This window comes from Tachypleus tridentatus, chromosome 1, assembly GCF_004210375.1.
Source record: "Tachypleus tridentatus isolate NWPU-2018 chromosome 1, ASM421037v1, whole genome shotgun sequence".
Lineage (NCBI taxonomy): Eukaryota > Metazoa > Arthropoda > Merostomata > Xiphosura > Limulidae > Tachypleus > Tachypleus tridentatus.
The window spans coordinates 157,531,165-157,559,138 of record NC_134825.1 but is presented as its reverse complement, the minus strand read 5'-3'; the positions used below and the strand labels follow the sequence as shown (position 1 = coordinate 157,559,138).

General features: G+C 35.5%; 2 long non-coding RNA genes across 2 annotated transcripts in view; one reads left to right on the top strand and one right to left on the bottom strand.

The window, feature by feature from the left end:
• LOC143228642 (uncharacterized) overlaps positions 1 to 27,974 on the bottom strand; it is a 43,693-nt gene that overhangs the window by 13,049 nt on the left and 2,670 nt on the right. The gene's annotated exons all lie outside the window — the stretch shown is intronic.
• LOC143228650 (uncharacterized) lies at positions 332 to 27,974 on the top strand. The gene is made up of 2 exons (XR_013015377.1): positions 332 to 763; positions 27,792 to 27,974. It is a non-coding gene; the product is annotated as an uncharacterized LOC143228650 (long non-coding RNA).

Genomic DNA, 27,974 nt, shown 5'->3' with positions numbered 1-27,974 from the left:
ATTCATGATAGAAGCCTTACAACACCAACTGGTTAATCGTATGAAAGAAAGGCTTTCAAGGTTTTTATAATTAGCTTTGTATTTTTTATTATAATTAGCATACTTCATTTTTGTTATTAGCTTAGGTTGAAACGTTAGTAATTTTAGATCTATTCTACTGTTGATGTTTGTGCGTTGTTGCTTTTTTTATGTACACTTGACATGTTAGGTTTCAGTTTACGTAGTATGCTTATAAGTGGATATTTTTCGTTCATTCGTAACCTTGTCAACAGCTGCTGAAAGCTTGGCATTTCCCTTTTTGCTTTCTCCTAAATCCAACTAGAATTTCACTTCTGTATTTGTATTTAAACTTATTCAAGCTGCATTTTAAACCCACTCTTAAAAACAGTGCTTACTTTTTATTATTAGCTTATACTAAGCATCTATAATCGAGATAGATGGCTCTCTACAGCTTCTAGTGATAACGTTAAATCAGGTACTGTTAATTCTTCATTTATTTTAGATAGAACTCTGTGAAAACGGTACTATAAAACTTTAACTATCTGTTAGACGAACCTCTAAAGATTCTAGTGAAAACACAGTATCCAGTACCTTTAAACCTTACCTTTCTGTCAGTTGGATCTTTAATTCTTGTAGTGAGAACGTTGTACGCAGTACTGTAAAGCCTTTACTGTCTATCAGAAGAAATTCTAACTATCAGTGGGAATGCTGAATCCAATACTGTCAAACCATGTTTGTCTGTCAGATGGAACTCTAGCTTTTGGTGAGAATATTACGTTCTCTAAGATAAAATCTTTACTGTCCTACCATGTCAAACTCTACAATTGTAATGTACATTCTTTAAAATATGCAGAATGAAACCTGTACCGTCTTATCATGCTAAACTCTTAAATTTGTTGTATACATCCTCCAATCTATATAGTGTGCAACTTTTACTATCCCATCATGTTAAACTAGCTTTCCATGAGTGTGCTTATAATTTAGTATAGAACTCTTAACTATGAAATCAAGCTAAACTCTACTTTCTAAAGATAACACTTCATTTCTATTTTTAGAACCTTTATTGTCTTCTATAGGCTCTAATGAACTATAGATGCTTTCTGACATGATTGTATTATTTGAATCGAGATAATATTAAAAACATAAAATATCTTAACTTCTGCATTGTGAACAAGCTATTCGTCTTTGAGCAAAAGGGCAAAATGTTTCGACTACCGTTTTACGTTAAGTTATTGTTTATTTCGAGTGTTTTTAAAATTTTTCTTTATGGTTTAAACACGTATGATGAGAATAATTAGCTCGTTCTCCATACTTCTAACAATTCACGTTTTCTCATTTACAGAAATGCATCAGTTCTAGCTGCTTAGCGTCAAGTCTGAAGGCTTATAAACGCTAAAACATGGTTTTAATACTCTTGGTGGGCACAGCACAGATAGTCTATTGTGTAGTTTTGTGCTTAACGCTTAACTAAAAAAATATGGTCCTTCCTACAAAGAACTTTAACAGTAAAGCCTGTAGAAACAAAAACATAGCTTTGCCATAATCGATTACTTTCAGAAACATGTGCTTGTTGAACGTCCAACCAGACAGAATAACGAAACCAAGTTCGTAGAAATAGTAAAACTAAATTTTTATTTAATGAATAACTAAAACACGAAATTATAGTCATTATATTCAATAGCTACCTAACAGAAGCATAATAATAACACAGCAACTAAAAGGCATAAACTTTTCTGCTCTAAACACCTTCATCGGTTTCCAAGTCATTTAAATGCTTATCAAATTATTTACATTGTGAGACTCCACCTACCGGATGTTATAAAACATATCTACATATATCTTTCAGTCTTTTTTTTTTTCGCTCTCTCTCTCTCTGCTTTAGATCATTACAGACGCGCCCTGCTATGAAAACTCGAAGCATCATAAATTTCTATGCATGTATTATATTAAGTATTAGGTTTGACCAATAACTTTGCGTGTGTACACATACAAACATTTATAAAGTAATTGTATTTATAGATGGCAGCATCAAGTCAAAAGGATCACTCTTTTGCTCCGCGGTCTCACTATAATGATACGACTCCTAATACATAAACAAGTCATAAAAGCAATTATGTGAATTAATCAAACGCCCGAAACTGCGTGTGACTCATATTTACTATTAAGTTATTTCTCTCTCGAGCAAATGGATTTAGAAATCTTGTGGCTTAAGAAGTCATTTAAGAATACAAGTTGAATATTTAAATAAGAAATAAAACATTCACTTATGTTTAATGTATATGGTGTATGTCTTATGGAACTGTAAATTTCTAACTAACAACTTGAAGAGAATTTTATTAAATGACGCCAAAATCCAATAAATTTAATTAGCTTTCTCGTCAACTGACGATTTCACTTAACCCTAGAAAACTTCCACCTGGGGTTTGATTAGGGCTTCATTCAGCTTATTTTTTTAACGATTTATCCATCTCTCGGTTAGATATTATCCTACATAAACTTTAGTACCCAGATTTCTAAGACATATATGAACTCAGATCCCTGCCTATAGACATCAGACAAAGTTTCTTTTTTTATATTATTTTTACTCTGATTATAACGATATAATGCTGTCATGACTGAATATATCTAACGACCAATAGTGACATTTGCTGTGATACTTAAGATATAGGCACACATCTGGTAAAATCCACACAAAATAAGTGTGCATGCAGCTTAATCGTGAGAACCTTTTTATCTAATCAAAATATACATTTCCTTATAAATATATATAATTTTTTTTTAAGAATATCGTCTTGCTGGCCCGCCATGGTCAGATGGTTAAGACACTCGACTTTTAATCTGAGTGTCGCGGGTTCGACACCTCGTCACCACCAAACATGCTCACCCTTTCAGCCGTGAAGGCGTTATAATGCAACGCCCAATCCTACTATTCTTTGGTAAAAGAGTAGCTCAAGAGTTGGCGGTGGTTGGTGATGACTAGCTATCTTCCCTCTAGTCTTACACTGCTAAATTAGGGACGGCTAGCGCAGATAGCCCTCGAACGCTAAATTCAAAAACAAACCAAATCGTCTTACTTTTGAACTAACACCACTTCGTTTATTTACTTCTTATCTTGTATTTTTGTGTTTGTAAAATACCAGAGTTAAGGAGTCGTATGCCGATCTAAGATTTGTAAACTGTATGAACAGACTAGCTCTTGTAGAGTATTCAGGTTAGAATCCTGTAAACACTTGACAACAAGTAGGGTGTGAAAAGATCTTGGTATTTGTTTACATAGTGAAAGATCGCCAAGACCACTGAAGAAACAGGATCCTTTACAACATATGGCAGCCACTTGAAATTCGTCGTATGGAAAACAAAATATAATTTTCAATAGCTCCATGTAACCATCTCGCAATCCCCCTTCGAGCGACTAAGCAGGGGGCTTACAGTGCTAAAATTTGAGGTTCAATGATTATCTTAGGTATAAAAAATATTGTCTATTATCTAACTTTACCCTTATCGTGAAACTACTCGCAGTATTGCCAAACGCTGAAATGTATGACTAAACCAAAATAACAAAGCACGTTTAACCTTAAATAAAAATAACTTTATATACGCTGCACCTGTGAACTGCTATTTTGGGGGGAAAATGTGTTTTCTAGTTTCAGCACCAGATTGAAACATGTTTATGACTCGACCAGAATTATTGTCAGATTTCATCCATGAAATTCAGTTTGACATTTCTATTAAATATTTCATAAGCACCAGATGGCGAACAGTTGGACCCATGAAACTCAAACCTAGAGTGTTCTTAGAATTATTTTACAATGCTTATGAAATATAATAGCCTATTGTTTTGTAAGTTTAAAATATGAAACGATATTTCAAAACGCATTTCACAGTAGGTAAATTAATCTAATCTCTGTCTTTAAACATTCAAGCAGACAATTAATAGAAGTGGCTAACAGAAGTCCCGGACCACCTACCAAAATTTCACTTTTTTTTTTTTTCTTCTTAATTTTGACTTCATATACAATTATTGTTGCCATTTTATGGAAACATATTAATATTTTGACTGGAAACGTTATGCTGAATTCTTTAACAGAAATATATAATTTGATTGTTGCTTTTAGCAATAGAGTTCCGAGGGAAAACATACAGTACCACGAAAATTTGATTAAAAAAACAAGTGTCGTAAATGAGTGAACCAAAACTTTATGTAATGTAGAAAAACAAGTTATAATGCTGTAACAACATACATTCTGTTACACGTGCAGGATGATTATAGATAATCTTTATTGGTTCGATGATCACAACAATGGTTTTAAATGCCTTCCTCCAGCATCCATGTGAGAATGAATATTACACCAACACTACACTCTCATATGGTATGTTGCATTGTTGCAATTTGGGAATGCGCTAAGCGTCCCAAGATACACGTGTGATTTCAGATATTCCAACAACAATCGGTTGTTGGTGGTTTGCTTGCTTTTGAAGTTCGCGCAAAGCTACTCGAGGGCTATATGCGCTAACCGGCCATAATTTAGCAGTGTAGAACTAGAGGGAAGGCAGCTAGTCATCATCACCCACCGCCAATTCTTGGGCTACTCTTTTGCCAACGAATGGTGGGATTCACCATCACATTATAACACCCCCATGGCTGAAATGGCGAGCATTTTTGGTGTCACAGGATTCGAACCCGCGACCCTTTGGATTACGAGTCGAGTGCCTTAACCACCTGGTCATGTTGGGCCGTTGGTGTTGTGTCCGGTGTTTATTTACAAGGAAAGAGCTATGCAATGCTTTTACCTTGACATTTCTCCGGCAATACGTGTTTCATCTAATTATCACTATGTGAACGAGAACCATCCTGCTGGAAAACCGCAGAATCTATCACATTTCGTGATCTATTCTTCTTAGATAATTTTTCTGTATAACAGTCTGTAACTGTTCAGGCCGATCCATTCTTTCTACACGATTCTCTGTGTACCAGTCAGGAGCTGTGTAGGCCGATCCATTCTTTATACACGATTCTCTGTGTACCAATCAATAGCTGAGTAGGCCGATCCATTCTTTATACAAGTTCCTCTGTATATAACAGTCTGTAACTGTTCAGACCGATCCATTCTTTATACACGATCCTCTGTATATAACAGTCTGTAACTGTTCAGGCCGATCCATTCTTTATACACGATCCTCTGTATATAACAGTCTGTAACTGTTCAGGCCGATCCATTCTTTATACACGATCTTCTGTATATAACAGTCTGTAACTGTTCAGGCCGATCCATTCTTTATACACGATCTTCTGTATATAACAGTCTGTAACTGTTCAGGCCGATCCATTCTTTATACACGATCCTCTGTATATAACAGTCTGTAACTGTTCAGGCCGATCCATTCTTTATACACGATCCTCTGTATATAACAGTCTGTAACTGTTCAGGCCGATCCATTCTTTATACACGATCCTCTGTATATAACAGTCTGTAACTGTTCAGGCCGATCCATTCTTTATACACGATCCTCTGTATATAACAGTCTGTAACTGTTCAGGCCGATCCATTCTTTATACACGATCCTCTGTATATAACAGTCTGTAACTGTTCAGGCCGATCCATTCTTTATACACGATCCTCTGTATATAACAGTCTGTAACTGTTCAGGCCGATCCATTCTTGATACACGATTTTCTATGTAGTATTCTTTGATTGTTTTAACTGTTCTGGTTAAATGGAAGATTAATATACGCCACCTGGAAACAGCTGATTCTCTTGTTGATGAAATAATTCTTGACTGAAATACTTTAAAACTGATTATAGCATTCAAAGAACCACTTATATAGGATGTTCCAATGTTGTAATCGGACAGAACGGTTTGCATTTTCCAACATGACGCCTCACATAAATACTGTCTTTTCGTTTTGTTTTACTTGAAACCAATCCAATATATCCATTATTCAGATTAGGACGACAGTTGTAAAAGGTTTAATAATGTTGAAGGAAAATTGACATTTAATCGTACACAATAAATATTTTGTCCTCAGATTCATAATACAATAAAACACTTCGTTTCACTTAATAATATACTGTATAAAGATAAGTAAGACAACTACACGTTTCAATGTATTTGTTATGTGCAACATTTTAACTGGTAATGAAAAATAAAATCGGCCAAAACACGCTGTCGTTCGACGAAATTGAAAGCAAAACAAAATGGTGAAAACGTGTATCACAAGAACTGGTTAATGTGAAATAGGTGTTTTAATATTCACAATGCTTCTGACTAGAACCCCCTTCCTCTGATAATTTTAAACTTTAATGGAGTACAGATTTGGATATCACGACGATTATCAAACATAAAACATTCGAAATTAACATCACGCAACAGATTTCATGTTGCATACGCGTGAAACGTTGACAAAATATCTATTTTTACAGTAAGATAATACATCACTATAAATGAAAATCAGATTTAAAAAGGAGTTTTAATTATATATTCATGTATTTTAAGAAAACTATAAATCTTTTAGGGGTGTTTTTTTTTTTTCTGGTGTCGGTACGAAACCATAGAACCTGGTGTGGCTAGGTGGTTAAGGCACTCGACTCTAATCCGTGGGTCGCGGGTTCGAATCGCCGTCACACCAAACATGCTCGCCCTTTCAGCCGTGAGGCGTTTATAATGTGGCGATCAATCCTACTATTCGTTGGTAAAAGAGTAGCCCAACAGTTGGAGGTGGGTGGTGATGACTAGCTGCCTTCCCTCTAGTCTTACACCGCTAAATTAAGGACAGCTAGCGCAGATAGCTCTCGAGTAGCTTTGCGCGAAATTCAAAAACAAACAAACGAAACCGAAACCATAGATTTACCTTAATTGTTTCTTCCAACGTTTTGAGTTCCCCGCTTCTACAGCGGTAAAAGTACGGATTTACAACGCTATAATCAGCGGTTCGATTCCCTTTGGTAGAGTCAGCAGATAGCCCAATGTGGCTTTGCTATAAAAAAAGCACAAATACACACATATTTTCATGTACTTTCAGTGCCGATTTACTACTGCAGGCTGTTATGTATCTTTTATAGGGTTTACAAATGAAATTCACTCTTCCGATGATGGGGTGTTTCTCTTTTTTTCAGCGCTGGGCAAGGTAAATGGTTAGTGTGTCTACACTGTGAATCCACGGGTTCCTGTTTAGCGATCAAATCCCACTACTGGTACAGAGAAGAGTAGTTCAAAGGTTTGTGCTTTCAGGTCAAAATATGGACAGACAGTAAAAATTGTCCACTGTGTAGTTTCGAGCGCAAAGCCTAAAGCAAAGAAATATAAATGCCTTTTAGCATACACACCGACTATAGCATAGAACTTAATATCTGTATTTTACTCAACATATACTCTGTTACAGCATTTTAACTATAATATGGTGTTGATAAATTAGTTAGTTGAAGTATTCCACTTTATTTCGTTTCAATGTCGGATATTTTTCTGTGAAAAAAAACGACAACAAGAAGAGGGAATCCTCAATAGCCGCGGCTGTAATTAGATCTCAAATCAATAAATGGAGCTATGAGTTGAATGTTTGTACTTAAAAAGGAAAAAAAAAACAATAAAAAACACCTCAGAAACATTCTATGAGTTGTTGTACCATGGCTAATAAAAGGTCAGTGTTTATTACGATGCCGATCAACAGACATATACTGACCGAAATAGATCAGAAGAAAAAAACTATATTAAGGATCCCCATTGATCAAACCAGAATGTGGTATTCTGGTACTTGTCATAGAGACAGCCAAAGAAATTCTTTTGAATTTTGAATAGCATAGATAAATCAATGTAATAAGTAAAAAATACGTCTGAAACTACAAATACGTCATAATTTAATAACTCATTTGAACTATTGCTGAGCAACTCGCTTAGACAGACAACTTTCTATCTGAAAACAAAGCGAATTCTCAAAGTGAAACATCTTGCACACATTATGTGTTTCGTGTGAGCTGCTGTGTCCACCGAGGGGAATCGAACCTCTGATTTCAGCATTGTAAATCCGAAGACTTACCGCTGTCCTAGCGGAGGAATTGCACACTGTAATGACTAGTATTCATATGTGTTTTCTAAAATACCATTATATTAATTCGTACACTGATCATCAAATAATTGATTAAAGCATACGTAGGAACAACGTGTAAAAAACAAAGAAAGGAACAAATTAAGAAACATAAATACAAATAAATTATTCACAACTGCAGATTATTAGTACCTGTAAAATACCAAAGACATTCGTCTCTAAGATCATCAGCAAGTAAGACAGGTTTCATACTAGGCCTTAATTTAAATTAGACTTAATAAGATTCCTACTATACATTTGAAAGTGGCTTTGTAATCAATTTTCCGCATGAGTGAAAGAAATTCAATAGGTGGCGAGTGCTAGTGATAGGATTTCCCATCTTGTTTAGGGTTGTACAAACATCACTGATTGACAAAAGGTAAAGTTTAATTAATTGCGAATTGTCTGAATGCCAACAAAAATTCTCTTGTCTTAATATGAACCCGAGATATTACCTCTTATAATTTATACAGAAGACGTTACATCCATTTTTACCGCTCGTAACGACTAACAAAAACATAACAATCCTTTCAAGCATCTGTACTACGTGCTAACGTCCAGGGATTTATTATCTTTATTTATTTTAGTGAGTGTTTATTATTCGAAACAAGGCTCTATAATTCATACCAGAAATTACGTCGCTGTTATGCATAAACGCCATACTTAAAAATAGATTAAGCTATGGTCATTTGCCATAGATTATATATATATATAGCAATCGTGGTTTGTCATACTTGTTTCAAGTATTTGTTGGTATACTTCCGGAATAGTTTTAAAAAAGAAAATAACGACTAATAATATTCCACGTCTGGATGTTTTGAAGGTTATTTAACCATAAAGTGAGAAAGAAAAAGACTGTGGACATCCGAGTGAGAAAACCAAAGCAATCATCTGAGAAAAACATTAAAAATGTGTATTCTCCAACTGAGAAAATTACCTCTATATATTATAATGATAATTGAGCGCTTTAGCTCACAGAGTTAATTGCCGTCTTCACCAGACGTAATCAGACGGCCAGATGTTCCGGCTTTAGAAATAAAGGCACGGACTGGATAGCAAGAAATTAGATGAATAAAAGAAAGCTCTGACAATGGCACAACTTTTTGTAAGTCAAACATTATCTAACGACATCTGCTTGGCATGCAGCACTGGATCGTTAACTTGAATAATACACTCGCGTCGGACTTTAATTCAATTCGCCAGAGAAATAAATAGTTAACAGAAAACTGGATATTTGACGAATTTTTTTCATATTTTGTTCCATATAGAGATAATTATTTCAACAAGTTATACATATGTTATCACTGTGGGAATTACAGAGATGTCAAAACCATTTGTTACTTCAAGTTGTTCATTTAGGAGAAAACTGACATCCTAACTACGTGTTAATACAAATCACATCTGGCCTGGCACGGCCAGGTGGTTAAGGCACTCGACTCGTAATCTGATGGTCGCAGGATCGAATAGCCGTCCAACCAAACATGCTCGCCCTTTCAGCCGTGGGGGCGTTATAATGTGATGGTTAATCCCACTATTCGTTGGTAAAAGAGTGGCCCAAGAGTTGGCGGTGGGTGGAGATGACTAGCTGTATTTCTTCTAGTCTTACACTGCAAAAGGATGGCTAGCGCAGATATCCCTCTTGTAGCTTTGCGCAAAATTCAAAACAAAACCAAAACCAAATCGCATCTTCTTACTCCAGATGCTGGTGTGTAAACGTTCTAGCGATTAAATAAACTATGGCGATGCAATTAATGTTAATAAACATATGAATGTTTATAGCTTGATTTGATAATTGCTTTACTCGAGTATTATTGTTTGTTTTTGAATTTTGAGCAAAGCTACACGCGGGCTATATGCGCTATCCGTCCCTAATTTAGCGGCGTAAGACTAGAGGGAAGGCAACTAACTAGTTATCACTACACGCCGCTATCTCTTGGGCTACTCTTTTTACCAATGAATAGCAGGATTGACCGACACAATATAACGCCCTCATGGTTGAAAGGGCGAGCATGTTTTGTGTGACGGAGATTAAAACACGCAACCCTCAGATTACGAGTCAAGCGCCCTAGCTACGTGACCATGCCGGACCAGAGTGTTATTGATAAGAGGCCTAATCCATCTAGTAATTTACCATTCAAATTAAACAATAATAACGTTGGTTAATGAAAAACATATTATTATTATTTTTAATGTCAATTTCGTTTAAAACTATCATTTGTATGGAAAGTCGTTTACGACTAAAAAATTTAGGTAAACCTTACAAACATTAATAACGTCAGTTTGTATTACACATACAACACCTGCTTAAAAGTGTTGGCTCGGTGGTTAAAGCACTTGAATCGCAATCTGCGGGTGGCAGGTTCGAATCCCGTCGCACGACATGCTCCCTGATGCAGCCGTTGGGTCGATGATAGGTGATCGTCCTTCTAGTATATAATTTCAGGTAACCTGATAGGTTTGTACAAAAGTTGACAAAAAAACACAAAGTTTAAGTTACTTCCCAGCATTAATAACTATTGCTCTGATATTGATGCCAATGCGAACTAATTTCTTTAAATTATAAACTGCATTTTTATTAATTCAAATATATTTTCATTGATATATATATAAATAAGTATATATTTCTAATGTTACTGATAGTGGCGTTCTGGATAGCACCGGTAACTGATATTAACTTCTGATTGAAGCGTGCTACATACGTGTATCAAAATTAAAAATCAAACCAGTGATGTCGAAGAAAACCACTTTTAGAGAAAAATCTATATGTAAAAAACAAACCAGTGATGAATATGGGTAATTTAATATACTATTCTAACGTTCTTTGTTGTCAGTTGAATGTTCTTGCTATTGGCGATCTATTCGGCCGTAATTCCAATGACATCTAAGACATTTTAACTTGCTTAGTAAATTTAGATTAGTTTTAAATTCATAGATTAAACTAACAATCTAAATTCATCCTTATAGTAAAAATGCGTAATGATCAAAAACAGGAAGTGGTACAAACAAAATATATCGACCACATCAGGTGAGGCATCTTGGTGACAAAGATATCTGGCGATATTCAATAAATGTGAAACAAAAGCCTGTAAAATAAAATAAGTTTTAGGAATATACATTGTTCATCACAGTACGCCGAAGTCGTTGAATTGTAAGTAAAGAAATTTCATTTCAGCTTACAGATTGTTTTTCTATCAAGACGTTGGGGTTATTAATGGCAGTGAATTCGCAGCTGCACGACATAACAAATGAATGAGTTAAACATGAGAAGTCCCTTGAACATTCAGAAGAGATGCTAGAGGTGTTATTAATTACAGTAAAACAATCAGTCGTCGGACTTTCTGCTCCTTATGATGTAGACGACTTAGGGTTAGGGTGAGAATCGATCATCGTTTCCTTTCTCACAGTTATCCGACTTCTCTTTGTCTCTTTTCTCTTTCTGTGATGGCAAACGGGTATCGTGTGTGCATGACCTGAAACTGTGTTCAATATAATATCATTGAACATACAATCTAATAACACGGACGATTTTTTATTCCTTTCAAATCGTAAGTTGATACGTTATATGAAATATAGTTTGATCGTAAATAAATGGAGTAGATACCACGCAGTTTATCAGAATAAACCATGTACAGCTTTACACTAAATTATTTTTACCTATCTTGATAAATTTATCCAATGTGGGTCAACAGTAAGTTTAAAGATTTGCAATGCTAAAATCTGAGACTGACTGAAGATAGGCTATTGTGTAGCTTTGTGCTACGACAGCAACACCCTCACTAATTCTTTATATTTAGATGTCCAAACAGTTTCATAAGCTATATTTTCAAAGCAAATTCAACTTAAACGACTCTTTGTAAATAAAAAAAAAGTTTATTTGGTAAGCCTTTAAAAAGTAAAAGTTTCTAATTGTTAGGTCATCACATCCTTTTTCAAATGTGTTCAAGAATGCTTCCTTTCCCAGTAACCCTCACCTTTGACCTGTCTTTTGAAAAAAATATGTTATGATGTTCTAAGAATCGAACAGAACAGATGGAGGTAAGATAAAATATTTCACCTCTTTTCCTCCCAAAATAAAGTATTAAAATTAACTCCATATTCGCTCATTCATCCTTCGAACGAACACGTGCTCATCCAAATCCTTGACATGTAACAGACACTTACATATTTCCTTGCATCAAATGTTATCTACCAAACGGAACATGTAATCTCTACTTATTAACAGCTGATAAAATCCGAGATTGTCTCAGTGGTTGTTCTTGTGATCTAATACGATTTACAGTGTACGTCCATATCATCCATTACTTTCGCTGCGGTTATTCTTACGCCCCTGAGATACGGTCACGCCAAATGAAATGCACGGGGAGGGGTTCTCTTCATGTCAAGTGACGTCACTCCATCTCGATGGAAAGAGAAGGCTAACCGTGAGTGGCATTGTTAACACGCCACTTAATATCTGGCACGTCACGGATATCATTGATCAAAGTCTGGTCTTGCCCACCTCATCCCCAGCCAGAGGTTCTCTCCACAAAAGGATAATTTATCTGGAAAGTCTGATAAAGAAGCCTCAGTGACGGCCTGAACTTCATAAATCATCCTCGTGAATAAGAAAACGGCAGCAGAGCAGAGATCGTTTGTACAGTTCGACTCTTTATGTGATTCACACATAAGAAACGCGGGCAGACTAAAACATTAGCTATAGATTATGTAGATTTATAATAATGACAGCCATTCTTTAAGTAGAAAAATAAGAAAACGACTGTGTGTCTGGAAAAAAGAGAGAGAGAGAGAGAACAAGTTGTACAGTCAGAATAGTTTCCATTGTAATCTTAAGGTCAAGACTGAGAGCTCAAATACCAGTTTATAACAGATTTTGATATAAGGATATCGAAATTCAAACCGCACTACATTGCTACCTCATAGAGCGACAGTCTGAGTTAGAAAGTAAAGGGATACTTTGTAAGCAAAAAAACAAAAACAAATACATTAAACCTTTGCGTGCTGTGACACTCATTGAAAGGCCAAAAAAGATATGGGCAGCATTCATTGTTACGTTTATTGCATTAAATATATAATTAATCAGCGTCTTAACCATGTAAGACATTACATTGGAGATTATTTTAACATGAAAGACATTGTACAAGCTAGACCACGTGGATTCTGTTTCGGTTTGCTTTTTCATAACGCAACAAAACCTATGACAAAGATGGTATATGACATCGCATAACAGGCACGTTAGGTACTTGAAAATGCACAGCATGTATACATTACGTGTGTATCAAGTTTCGCTCAATAATCCTGTTTATATGCAAGTACGAACAGAGCAGATGGTAGCTCAACTCATTTGGTTATGAATTTAATTCTAGAATTTCAAAAGCTTTCCAAGTGTTGCCTCAATAACAACAAATATATGGTTAAACTTCTGACTGTAATAATTAATTTAATACTATTTAATTTTAAGTTTGTTGTTTTGTTTGTGTGTCTACTCCACAAACAATCTTTAAAGCAAAAACTCTACAAGTAAAACAAAAACTGTTCACTTTATGTTTTCATGTTTCAAGCTCACGATGAGAAAGTCACATGGTTCGTTAGCCTAAGCCTAAAGTAAGTTCTTCAAGTTGCTGCTTAAAACTGTTCTCATGACAGACAACAGAGAACTAAAACAAGCAGATTAAAACTATTCGTGTTTTTTTTCCCTAACGTATGTGAAAATGGCACGTTTTTGTTCACAGTGAAACTCAAAACTACGAAACGGATAAAACTGTATCCACAAATAACACTTGATGATAACAGACTGACAACTTATTCGCAGATAAAAAAAACAAGAAGTTCTAGTGCATTATATATAGAAAATATCATTTGACCGCGACACTAGGACTTAACACAACGTTCCAGCGATAACACTACGTAACAAAATTTTAACTTTTTCTTGCTCCTGGGCAGAAAGTGTTATTTCCCAATTGCTTATGCCTAAAGTAAATAGAAAATACCATTTTTTTTCTCTTCAAACTTTTCTTTTGTGACTTGGGTAATGAAATTTTCAAATTTACCCATTTTCCAGAACATTCCAGGTAGATTCAGTGCTGAGTAGCTGATAGAGAATTTTCTCGGAATTACAAGAATTTTCAAGAACTTTCTAGAATGTTGTATAACTTACGAGAATTTTCAAGAACCTTTTAGAATTTTCTAGACCTTTTATAGTGATATATATTCAGGGGTTCACCACTCACTACTTCAGTTTAGTTCTAGCTGCCTAAGCGAACACACAGACCTATCTGATTTTATCAGAGATGCCATCAAGAAGCTACAAGCATTCTCCAGACGCATTCTGCTATGTATGTGGCCAATTTATCAAAACAAGAGCGAAAAAGTACTCTATGACAGCATCTGCTAAAACGTGTGAAGCCTACAAGGCATATTTCGGCACACCTGTCGGGGATCGAGACAAACCCTGGGCACCTCATTTTACCTGCAAGCACTGCAAAACAAATTTTAGAAGGTAAGACGGACAATTTTTGCTTGTTTGAATAGTAAGATTTTATATTATATAAATTTTAGCCCTTTCAAAATTTAAATATCTTTCGGTGCACCTCAAAGAGGAAAGCAATATCGTTATGATCTTGCTAGAAGCCTTGAAGTATGATGAGTATGGCTGGGAGGTTATCGGAGACTTCAAAATGGTGGCATTTCTGATGGGTCTCCAAGGAGGCTTTACCAAGTTTCCCTGTTATCTTTGCCTTTGGGACAGCAGGGACACCGCAGCGCACTACAACAGGAAGCACTGGCCACAACGGACCGAGTTCTCTGTGGGGAGGCACAATGTCAAGTGTGAGCCATTAGTGGACCTCCAGAAGGTGTTGTTCCCACTACTGCACATAAAATTGGGTCTTATGAAACAATTTGTCACAGCTCTTGATAAGGAGTCTGCAGACTTCAAGTACTTTCAAGACTTCTTTCCTACGATGTCTGAGGCAAAGACCAAAGCTGGTGTCTTCATTGGACCGCAAATAAAGAAGATCCTGGAGTGCACAGAATTCCCCAAGAAGCTCAGTTGGAAGGAAAAAAGCTTGGGGCAGCTTTATCGCAGTGGTTCGGGGCTTCTTGGGCAATCACAAGGCTGACAATTTTGTGGAACTGGTTGAGGCTCTGGTGAAGAACTACGGCAAAATGGGCTGCAGGATGTCCCTGAAAGTCCATATCCTTGACGCTCATCTTGATATATTCAAGGAGATCATGGAGCATACTCAGAGGAGCAAGGCGAGCGCTTTCACCAAGATTTACTGAACTTTGAACGCCGCTAATAAAGAGTGTATAACGAAAACATGATGGGAGACTATATTTGGGGGCTGATGCGTGAAAGTGATTTACATTACAGTCGCAAATCTCGAAAAACCACTCACTTATAAACATATTTGTATAACTTTAGTATAAATACATGTAAATATTGATTCATATGTTATTTTATTCAGACCTTGTGTAAATGAAAATGTGCAAATTTGCCCATTTTTACATAGAAAATAGGTTAATTTCTATATTTCATTAACTAGGTCACAAAAGCAAAGTTTGAAGGGAATAATGGCCATTTTCTGTACTTTTACAACATAAGCAATTAAGAATTAACACATACTATCCAGGAACAAAATTTGTGTTATATAGTGTTATTTACATAAGCAGAATGAATAATAAAGCAAGAAAAATCCAACTAAGACGATCAAATAATAAATTCTGGTCACCATCAGCTCAGAAATTGTCCTTCTGGGGATCTCTCTGAAAACTGCAGTAGATTTCCAGCCAAGACAATGAAATAAAATATAATTGGTATGTATATTTATCGTAATTATCGTAAACTTAGTAATTACGAGATTCTGAAGAAAATAACAGTAAAAGAAAAGTTTGGATCGGCTTAAATGGGTAATGACGAAAACTTATTATAAATGTACAACGTTTTGATTATGTGTCTGGTTATAAGTTTTGAAAAACGTTGTACATTTATAAGGTTTTCTTCATTACGCATTCAAACCGTCTCCAAACAAATTTTCCTAAAAAATTTATTCCCAGTAATCAAACATTGTTTGTTTGTTTGATTTGCATTTTGCGCAAAACTACATGAGGGCTATCTGCGCTAGCTGTCCCTAAGTTAGTAGTGTAAGACTAGAGGGAAAGCAACTAGTCATCAATCCCAAAGCCACCTGTTGGGTTATTCTTTACCAACGAAGAGTGGAACTGACCGTCACATTATAACGCCCTTACGGCTGAAATGGTAAGCATGTTTGGTGTGAATGTTATTCGGTCTCGCCACCCGCACTCAAATTATGAGTCGAGCGCTGTAACCACCTGGCCATGCCGAGTCTCATAAAACAGTAAAGGTGAGGTCGACGTATTATTATGAAACTAGGGCATCTCAAGATATCTCAGTTTACTTCAACACTGATTATCCAAGTTTTTATTAGAATTATTAAACACCAGCTGGGGTACTCGTACCCTGGACATATGTTATCTAAATTCATGACTAATGAAAGATTATCTTAGGACATGAAAGTTGTTTCCTTTATATATAATTTTTAAAATGCTCACAAACACAATAAAACATAAAATGTGAAACCGTAAGTTTGCATGTGTTTTCTTACGGACCCAACAAATCTTCATGCCAAATTTGTCTTCGAATCTACAACGCTAAAATGAGGAGTTCGATTTCCCTCGATAAACACAACTGAGAGCCCGTTGTGGCTTTGCTGTGAGGAAAACAAACATACACACACACACTCATGCTAAATTTGATAAAGAACCATCAACAGGGACGAAGAAGTGCTAAAAAAATAGAAAATCACTCGTAAAAACCGCAAAATGCAAAATTGAAAATTTGTATTTTCCATGGACCCAATGAGCCCCCATACCAAGTTTGATGAAGATCCATCCACACCCTGTGAAGTAGTTACATAGACATGCAACAGATAGTACTATTATATTTATATAGACGGCGCCAGTGCATTAGATCTGGGTGTGATGAATTGATGACGTCGTATCTGCACCCTGAGAATGGAGAAGAATAAAGTTTTCCTGTGACAGGAAACAGAGACAAAACGGTAAAATCGTGACCTTTATTGCAAATCCACATGCACACAGAATAAAAATTTCGCAAAATTATGGATTGCACATCGCGTAATAAAAACGTTTTTACAGTATCATTCAAGCAAAACTTCCATTTAGTATGATAAGCATTAGTTACTAATGACTGATTAAAGTTAAGCGACAGTATTTTTCTTTTTATTGGGAAGGTACCATTTAACTCTTTCCTATTCTTGTCTTTTTTAATATAATAATGGTTTCACCCTTTAATAATATAAGGCTTTTTTTTTTCTCGGAGACAAATGCATCAAGAGATTCTTGCTCATTAAGGAAACTGCTCATTTTTGTCTGTGTAATAGATGTCTATGCACTTGAGTTAATTCCTCTATGTGACTGTCATAATGACATAATTTTCTTAATTATAACAGTTACAGCTTCAAAACCGTTTCCGCAAAACCAATAGAAGCCCAGCGATTGCTTCTTTACGAAAGCTAATGACCAGTTTTTTGTTTTTTTATGTGTTGTTTTATGCTGGTCAAATTCAAAAGAAAGATATTAAAAACCTAAATGATTTTCACGTCTGCAGAATAAGGGACGTAAAGACACGGCTAGATTGGTGAGCACCCTGCGTGATTTTCTCAAAACCAATTTGTAGATCTTAGTGGTTTTAATTATCTTGCGTTGCTATAACGATTAAATTACCTTAAACACCCAGATGTTTTCAAGCAGTTTTGTAAATTCATTGTAACGTCTGGGACCGAGCGTGGAAAAATTCATAACGTGTCCAGACTGTGAATACTAGGACTCTTGGTTCGCGTCCTGTTTCTACAAAGTCGAGTTTCCTCTTTGAGATCGTGAGTGAGCTATAAATAAGGCAATGAAATCCCACTCTTAGAACAATCAAACGTAGCCCAGAAGTTGGCGGAGGGTACTGTTAACTATTGACCTTCCTTCTAGCCTATCAATCAAATGTATATTAGAGACAACTATGCACAGTTTGTCACAATGTATCTTTGTACGAAAATTCTAAAGAAAGAAACAAATAAACACAGTAGCCAAATGAAACTTAGTTATGAGCCAACCTATCGCTTAAGTCGTTGTAGTTAGGTTTTGTTTTATAAAATAACCAATATGAGGTTAAAACTACATGAAATACAACGTTGAAAGGAACAGAGAGTTACAACGATTTATGATATTTAAAAGAAAGAAAAAGGATTTGCTGGCAATCCCATTATAGGACCTAAACTCTTCAATGGCCCGGCATGGCCACGTGGTTAAGGCGCTCAACTCGTAATCTAAGGGTCGCAGGTTCGAATCCCCGTCACATCAAATATGCTCACCCTTTAAACCATGAAAGCGTTATAATATTACGGTCAATCCCACTATTCGTTGGTAAAAGAGTAGCTCATGAGTTGGCGGTGGGTGGTGATAACTAGTTGCCTTCCCTCTAGTTTTACACTTCTAATTAATGACAGCTAGCGCATATATCCCTTGTATAGGTGTGCGCGAAATTAAAAAAACAAACAAACTTCAAAGTTTTAACCTTGCATCTTGACCTAATTTGCTTGCGGGTATTTTAATATAGATATATGGCAACCGCGGGGTAACTCCCCCAGGTGGAAATGGCCTCTTCTTAGACCATTGTTCTGTCTCAAGTAATCACAAACAATACTTCTATACATTTAAATTCTTTATTAATTAGCTCATTTTGCTAACAAAGTACCAAGGAATATAAAGTTGCTGCCCAAATCCCGACACACTGGTTCCAACCTGAGTTGCCCCAGGGGGAAAATTCCCATATAAAAATACTTCAAGCTTCATCTTTGCTACGCTTTACAAAGCGGAAAAGAGAAGGCCATGATTAGTATTCTTCATCTGTTTCAGAAACCTGTTAAAATATAAAGCATGTATAAGAGTGTATTTATAAATCATCCATCGCTTTCCATCTGTTGCTATCAAAAAAATGCTGTTTTTAAATCCGTTTTCTTTCTTCGAGTATCCTCACCTAGTTGTTACCAATTTATTTTAATCTTAACATAGAGTTTTTTGGGCATACCCATGATTGTTCCTTTAAATAAAAACTTGGATAATCATTTCCGATGAGTTAAAGTACTAAAGTAAATTAATATGTCTAGGGGCATCCTAATTTACTAATGAGACTCGACTTTCCTTCACAGTTTTTCTTTTTTGGTCATTTTTAACTGATTTTTTAAAGTTGTTTAAGAACACACACATGAGACGAACATACTCTAATATATTTTACATAAAAATAATAATTTTATTTTGTTACATACACGGCTTAAACTGAAACGTTTTACATTATACAGCATTTTTATGTGTTTATTTTGTAAGTGCTTAAAAAGTTTTATCTAGTTTGATCTTCAAAAATCGCTGTCAGTTTTTTTTTTAATTTCGCGCAAAGCCACACGAGAGCTATGCGCTAGCCGTCCCTAATTTAGCAGTGTTTGTTTTTTGAATTTTGCGCAAAGCTACACGAGGAATATCTGTGCTAGTCGTCAATACTTTTGCAGCATAAGACTAGTGGGAAGGAAGCTACTCATCACCACCCACCGCCAACTCTTGGGCTACTCTTTTATTAACGAATTGTGGGACTGACCGTGACGTTATAACGTCCTCACGGTTGAAATGGCAAGCATATTTGGTGTGATGGAGATTCAAACCCTCGATCCTCAGATTACAAGTAGAGCGCCTTAACCATCTGACCATGCTGAGCCAATTCTTTAGTAACAAAGTAGAGAAAATTTAGCCAGTCAATATTATACACTGCCAGCTTTCAGTATGCTGTTGCCTGACCATACAGCAAGATTTTACCGTCATTTTAATAAATTACCCACGAACCTAAAATGCTGAAAAGTGTTTTTTTTACATTATACAGCATTTCTAATATGTTTATTTTGTAAATGTTTTACAAGCTTTATTTAGTCTAATCTTTAAAATTCACTGTCAAATTTAGCTACCGCGCATTAGAAGTCTCCCCTCTTTCTTTTTTTTTTACCTGTATATTTGGTTTGACGTCACACATGGCTCTGATTGCCCGTGTTGTTCTGTAACGGCTGTGTTACAAACCTTGTGTCGAGAAAAACGTGTCGTGTGAACTGGACAGGTTTTTGTTATTATTGTTAAAAAGAGTGTGATACGACAAGGATCTGCATAGAGGACAGACAATACATACATTGCTGGCCAAAACTCAAGGCCAATGGACAAAAAGAAAAAATATGCATTTTGCGTTGTTAAACTCAACTACTTATTTGAGTAGAGCTTCGAAAGATGAAAATAAGAAGAGGGAAAATTGAAAAAAAAAAATTTAGCATTTAGTAGGGAAAATGTGAAGACTACGAAATTAGCCTAAATACTAGCTGGTCAAAAGTTTAAGACCATACTGAAACGAAGTCCTAAACAGGGTAGGAAATGCCAAACAAGAGGTCTCAGTAGTGAGTCGAACGGCCATCATTGCGAATAACTTCATACATTCGCTTTAGCCTGGTCGATATAAGCGTTTGCAGAAAGCTGGCTGGAATGTTATTCCAAGTGGTGAAGATGGCTTCACGAAGATCATGCACTGTTTGAAATTGACGTCCATTTTTATAGACTTCCCTTGACATCCAGCCCCAAACATTTTCAATGGGGTTCAGTTCGGGCGAACAAGCTGGATGATCCAAAAGAATCACGTTATTCGCCATGAAAAAGTCCTTTGTCCTGCGGGCATTGTGGATTGCAGCGCTATCCTGCTGAAAGATCCAGTCATTTCCACACAAGCGAGAGCTTTCAGTCAATAAGGATGCTCTCGCCAACATGCCAATGTAACCAGCTGCTGTTTGACGCCCCTGTATAACCTGAAGCTCCATTGTTCCAAGGAAGGAGAAAGCACCCCAGATCATGATGGGACCTCCTTCAATGTGTCGTGTAGAAAATGTCTCCAGTGGAATATCCTTATCGTGCTAGTAACGTTGGAAGCCATTTGGACCATACAGGTTAAATTTTTTTTCATCAGAGAACAAAACCTTCGTCCACTTTTCTACGTCCCATGTTTGGTGCTTCTCAGTATAGTTTAACCGAGCTGTTTCGTGGTGTGAAAGGAGGCGTGGCCTTTGAAGACGTTTACAGTTTTTACAGCCTTTCTCGCGTAGATGCCATCTTATTGTTCTTGAGCTGCATTCTGCGTCTGTAAGTGGCTTAATCTGGTTCGACGATCGGCTGGTGTCTTGCTGGACAACCCGTCGAATCCTCTTGCTCAACGCCAGCGAAATTTTCTTGGGCCGACCACTTGAAATTCTCGTTCCGTATCCCTCAGGGTCTTTTAAGAAATTTACAACAACAGTTTTACTACACCCAATCTCACCAGCGATGACACGTTCGGAGAGATCTTGCTTTTGCAGCTCGACAATTCTGCCATGTTCAAACTCTGTCAACTTTTTAGCTTTTGCCATGTTTTTACCCAGTGTTACACAAGAGATGTCAGTGGGAGATGCTGACAACGTTAATGCTTGAACACAAATGACTAAATTTCGTTATGTGTTTACCGATTAACGCTTCGTTTCAGTATGGTCTTAAACTTTTAACCAGCTAGTATTTAGGCTAATTTCATAGTGTTCACATTTTTCCTATTAAATGCTAAAAAAGGTTTTTATTTTTCCTTTTTTTATTTTCATCTTTCGTGGCTCTACTGAAATAAGTGGTTGAGTCTAACAACGCAAAATGCATATTTTTTCTTTATGTTCATTGGCCTTACGATTTTGGCCAGCAGTGTATGTCTTCAACACTCTTTCGAAAACTGTTGGCGTTTGGAAACATGTTACTTTAATAGGAGCTGTAACAGTATACACTGATTGTGGTCTAATTACGAAATTAAGGCATAAATACCTTCACATTTTATTCCAGACAGAATCACGTTTTCTCACTTCTATATTCTGACGTCTATAATAAAAACACGATTTTTTAAAATGAGAATCTCTTGCTTTCTCTTAATACCAACCAATAGCTGTCGCGAACGTTTTATTTTAGATTTCGAACATTTGTTTTAATAAGTTATGAAATTAAACTAGCAAGAAGTGAGTAACAGTTGTGAAGACTTAAGCATTATAATACTCGTACATTTCCACGTGATAAAAAGTCCAGAAAGTTCAGATTGAACACTTTATGTAAATACGATAAAGGTAAATTGAGTAATTACTCAACCTTACGCAATTTAAAATAGTTATACTCAGTCGGTTAATCCCACCCTTAAGAACAATACAATGAATAGAAAAACCGGAAAAGTTTTAAATAAGTCATGGCAATAAGCAAAACTTTTGATTATTTTGTGTGTGTTTAATACTGGGTCGACATCTATAGTAATAACTCTAAAAAGAGACACATTTTGTTTTCAAAGATTAAAAAAAAATAAATAGAAAAAATAATAATGATATATAATTTATTATCATACACGTGTTTTTGTGTTGTTGTTGTTACAAAAGGAAAATAAGTATTTATGTTTTATTCAACGAAAGCATTGTATATGCTACATTCCGAAGAAGTTAGCAAACTTTATACAGAGAATTATATATGTGTGGTTTTCCAAATGTTCTATCACATATACTTATTACAATAGTAGCAGCGCGCTACCTAGACAATGGAATATTAACAAACGTGGCCTTCAGGAAAGACTTCTGATGTGATTTTTTTTTCATTAGTACATGGAGTCATTTATTATAAAGAAATAAACCAGCATAATTTCATCCTGACAACAACCACATTTGCTCTGTATCTACTACAGGAAGAAAGATGGCGCTTTGCTACAAAAATCTTCGATTTGTGTCAATATATATATACATATTATATCGAAAATAGTCTTAAAGAGTAAGACAATTTCCAAACTAAATAAGCAGTTTCACTTCGGACTTAAGATTTACTACTTCTAGTCTATTTAGATAATGTTACTCAAACACATAATTAGATATACTTCCAGACTAGTACGATAATAATACTATTTCCAGATTATTTATTTAATATTACTTTCTGACTCTAGGTGGATAATGATACTTCCACATTAATCGGATTGTTCTATATTTATAGACTCGTCAGATTCTTCAAACATATATTATTTTAAAACGATTTTGAATATGCAAATCAACGTGTCACGTGACAAGCACAGTCGATATACATTTGCGGTGGACAAAATGTATCAAGACTACATTTCGATATACTTTATGACAGTACTTTATTATGCAAAATTTGTAAATTGTACTGAGTTCATAAAGATTTGTTCAGATAGGAACTTAGAATTCACAGAAAACGAGGATATGTCATGTAAATAACAGCATGAGAAAATAAAGAAATATGGATCAACTTGAAGCACCTGGAAATAGTCGCACCCTAACCACGGTAAGGAAACTTCGACGTTTCGCAACATCCATGAACCAGAAAGTCAGTATCAAAAGATGTGCACACGCCACAAGCAACAGTATGACACACAAAAAACAAGGCTTTCCATATAAAAATGTAATACAAGTCACGGATACAGAGATACTGCCAGTACATATTTGTTCAATCGAAGCATACCTCAAAACCATATCATTATAACCAAAACTACCAATAATGATACATAAAGAGATGAAATTTTGAATAATTAGAAAAGCTCAACATTTCTCAGATTAGTGGATGTCAGTGGTGTCTTAAAAACAAATAAAATACAAAGCACAGAAATAATTATGAAGTTTAATAATTTTGCAATAAACATATGATAAAACATCGACAAATTATCAATAACACAAAGATACAGGAGGGCTATCTGCAGTAGCTGTCACTAATTTACAAAGGAAAACTAAAGGGAAGGCAGGTAGTCATCACCCACCGCCAACTCTTTTATTAACGAATAGTGAAATTGGCCATGACTTTATAACGTCTTTACGGGTGAAAGAGGACAGCATGTTTGGTGTGACGGGGATTCGAACCCACAATCCTCTGATTACGAGTCGAGCGCCTAACCACACCGCTATGTCATGTGTGTGATAGATAGTTTTTACTCGATTAAAATGAGATAATATCCATTAACAATATTAATATATTTAAGAAATATCAGAAACTACGGAGCAAAAGTGCAAAACAAAATTGTTTTAACGAATTTTATAAAACCTAATCTACACTAACGTTATAAAAATATCACTGAGAAGCATGAATAAGTGAGGATATTTGAAATTGCTGGATTGGTATATGGAATACTGTGCGTCCGCTGGTTGAACGACTTTTGTTTGTTAGTAAGCACAAAACTAAACAACAAACTATCTTGCTGCGCCAACCACGAATATCTAAATTCGATTTCTTGCGTTATAAGCCCTATGATTTGTTGTTAAGCCACGAAGAGCGTTGAGCGACATAGCTAGCAGAATATGGCGGGATCCATGCTCAGAGGAAGAGGTTGGATGTAATAGTTGTTGGGTGGGCATTGTTTGTTAAGAGGGTTGGCCTATGACTAGCTTATAAAAGGTTCAACATTTCCAAGTTTCCCACAATATGCCATTGGTATCCACCCTTTCTTTAAGAGGTTTAATTACTTAATATAAGTCTCGTGTTCGCCCGGAATAAAACAACAGAAGATTTCTAACGAACAGAGGACAAATCAAGTTATGTTATAGATCATGCGTAGATGCAACTAGAAAGACAACATTTCCAGTAAGCTGCAGGAAGTCTTAAATACGCTTGAAACAGATGTTTAATTATTTGGAACATGGGATTTCAATATCATCCTGTCTGTTACAGTAAATCATTCTCCTGTATTTGTATTTCTGTTCTCACAAAGTAGTTTTACCATTTTCACTTTTTTATATCTTGATGCTCTTGTTAAGATTCATATATTTGTATCAATGTTAATATTGGTTTGGCTTGTTTTGAATTTCGCGCAAAACTACACGAGGGCTATCTGCAATAGCCGTCCCTAATTTAGAAGTGTAACACTAGAGGGAAGGCAGCTAGTCATCACCACCTACTGCCAATTCTTGAGCTACTCTTTTACCAACGAATAGTGGGATTGACCGTCACATTATAACGCCCCCACGGCGGAAAGGGCGAGCATGTTTGGTGTGACGAGGATTCTAACCCGCGGCACTCGGATTACGAGTCGAGTGCTTCAACCACCTGGCCATGCCGAGCCCAATGTTAATATTAGTAACACAGTCGAAAGAGCATGTTGAATTCTAATATAAAAGTATGTATCCCACGATATTCCACAAGATGGATCTCACATTACGAAAAGAACAATTGTTTTTAATATTTTTAAACTCGAGCACGTGTGCACACATTAGTGGAACATTATTCAGGATGGAGTAATTAGATTAATAAACTTTAAGTAAAATATTCGAACATGATACACACACACACACACGTATATATAATTTTCAAAGGTCTTTAACATAAAAACAGTATTTCTTCACATCTGGCAAAGAAAAGCAAAAACATAAAAGCAAAAAAATATAATAATAAACGCATACGCGAACTACAATAAAAACATTATCGACTTATTGTGAAGAAACAAGTGTGAAATGATCTGATCCGATAACATCGGAATATTAATTTAACACAAGTGTCAGCATAAAAAACAAAACTGAAATATTCTCAACACTAAAGTTTAGCACTGTATATTTTAACGGCCAAGTGGTTAGGGTATTCGTAATCCGAGGTTCGCGAGTTCCAATCCCTGTAACACCAAACATGCTCGCTCTTTCAGGCGTGGGGACGTTATAATGTGACGGTCAATCCCACTTTTCGTTGGTAAAAGAGTAGCCCAAGAGTTGGCGGTGGGTGGTGATGACTAGCTGCCTTCCCTCTAGTCTTACACTACTAAATTAGGGACGGCTAGCGCAGATAGCCTTCGTGTAGCTTTGCGCGAAATTAAAAAACAAACAAACAAATCAAACGTATTTTAATAACTTAAAGAAAAGTATTCTAAATAATGCATGAAACATTCTCCTATACAATTTATAAAAGTAGCGTATAAAAAACAAACAGTATATAAAAAAGCAAATATAACATTTACTTAAATTCATAAGTCGAAAGACATGGAAATTGTAATAATAAGTGAACTTGTATTGAAGTTTTCCATCCGACGTTTTTTTAAGATAAAACACCGAAAATCTATTTCAATCTTAAAGTGATATGTATGTTGAAAGTTGCGCTAAAGGCAGGCGACATATAGGAAAACCAACAGGCATTCAAGTTGTTAAAAATAACCATTTAATACTAAATGTGTTTTTATCACATTCCTTCTAGTTTGTCCATTGTGACTCAAAATGAAAGTGCATAAAAATAAAGCTTCAGATTTAGTTTCTGTTTCCTATAAGTCATTGCTTAACACACTTTTCGTTCAACACCAGAACTCATCAATTGGACTAGACAATGAGAGAGATAAGAGATTCTGGGAAGTGTTGGTTTTAATATATATACATATGCTGCATAATAATTTTCAAGTTATGGTTTAACCACTAAAATATTCGACAATCAACAGTCCTTCAAGTTGTAATCAACTTTGATCAACTGAAACTTTCAAAATTTCTATGATTATTTACTATATAATATGTATGTATGAAAACGTATTGGCCAATTGTTTCCTTTAGATTTTATCGTTAAAATTTCTATGGTCAAAAAATCCTTGAAACTCAGAATATTTTCAAAAGGATATACATGCAAACACCTGGATTTAGATTACGTATAACATATACATCAGCTGAAAACTATTATCAAAAACATCTGTTTGAAGAAGTTCGTTTATATTCTTACTGTTACTGATGTGTGATATTAGAAAAGATATTAGGGGCGTTGATTTTACCTAGTAGGCGGGGCAAAGAGGCGTGTTTTTCGTTACTAGTTTGATATCTAGTAAAATATATTCACACCAGTGGGTGGGTTTTCTTATAATAAATGTTGTTTTCTCCGAAAAAAAAATATAATTCCTGTATCAACGTTTCTATCGTGGCAAGTTACAGGATGGGATGGATAAAAAAATATGCAGATTGATAAAATAGTATAATGTGCTGCCATCTATGTTTCATACATAAAATCATTTAGTCCAAAACACAGTGGATAAACGAAAGATAGTATATTAACTTTTAAATTAGGATAATTTATACACAGCGTTATTTGACTTAAACAGAAAACCATATATATCTCCAAAGCAAATAAACACTTAAGATATTTTTATTTTCTAGAATTGCTGGTACCTTTCACATCATAAATATTTCAAGGTAAGGTATGGATCAACTTCATCGTAATCGAACCTTATAAGTAACAACAACCCAACTTAGTAAACCATTAAAAGCCGATTTAGGCACCATGTATCTCGTGCTAAACCTAACCAGCAAACTAAAGTGTGAGTACGGCAATATGGAAATGTGTTTTTAAACGAAGTAATACAGAAATATGCAAAACATTAGTTAAGTGTATCAGTTTTGTACGTAGTCTGACAATAAGCAGCAGTCTCGTGTAAAAGCAAGTTCACCAAATGTATTTATTTCTAATAAAAAGTATAATTCTGATCACAAAAATAAACGTACATTGTACATAACCGCTTAGCTATGGGTTTAAATTTATTAGTTCAGTCACTTCTTAATATTCGTAATGATGTATCTAAAACCAAGTGTTTTGTGTTTTTTTCTTATAGCAAAGCCACATCGGGCTATCTGCTCGGCCCACCGAGAGGAATCGAACCCCTGATTTTAGCGTTGTAAATCCGGAGACATACATCTAAAACCAAGACTCACCATTAAGAATCTAAGATATACGGTTTTATATTTTTAATAGTTTTTGCTACTTTATTTAAATAAATTTTGTAAACACGTAAAAA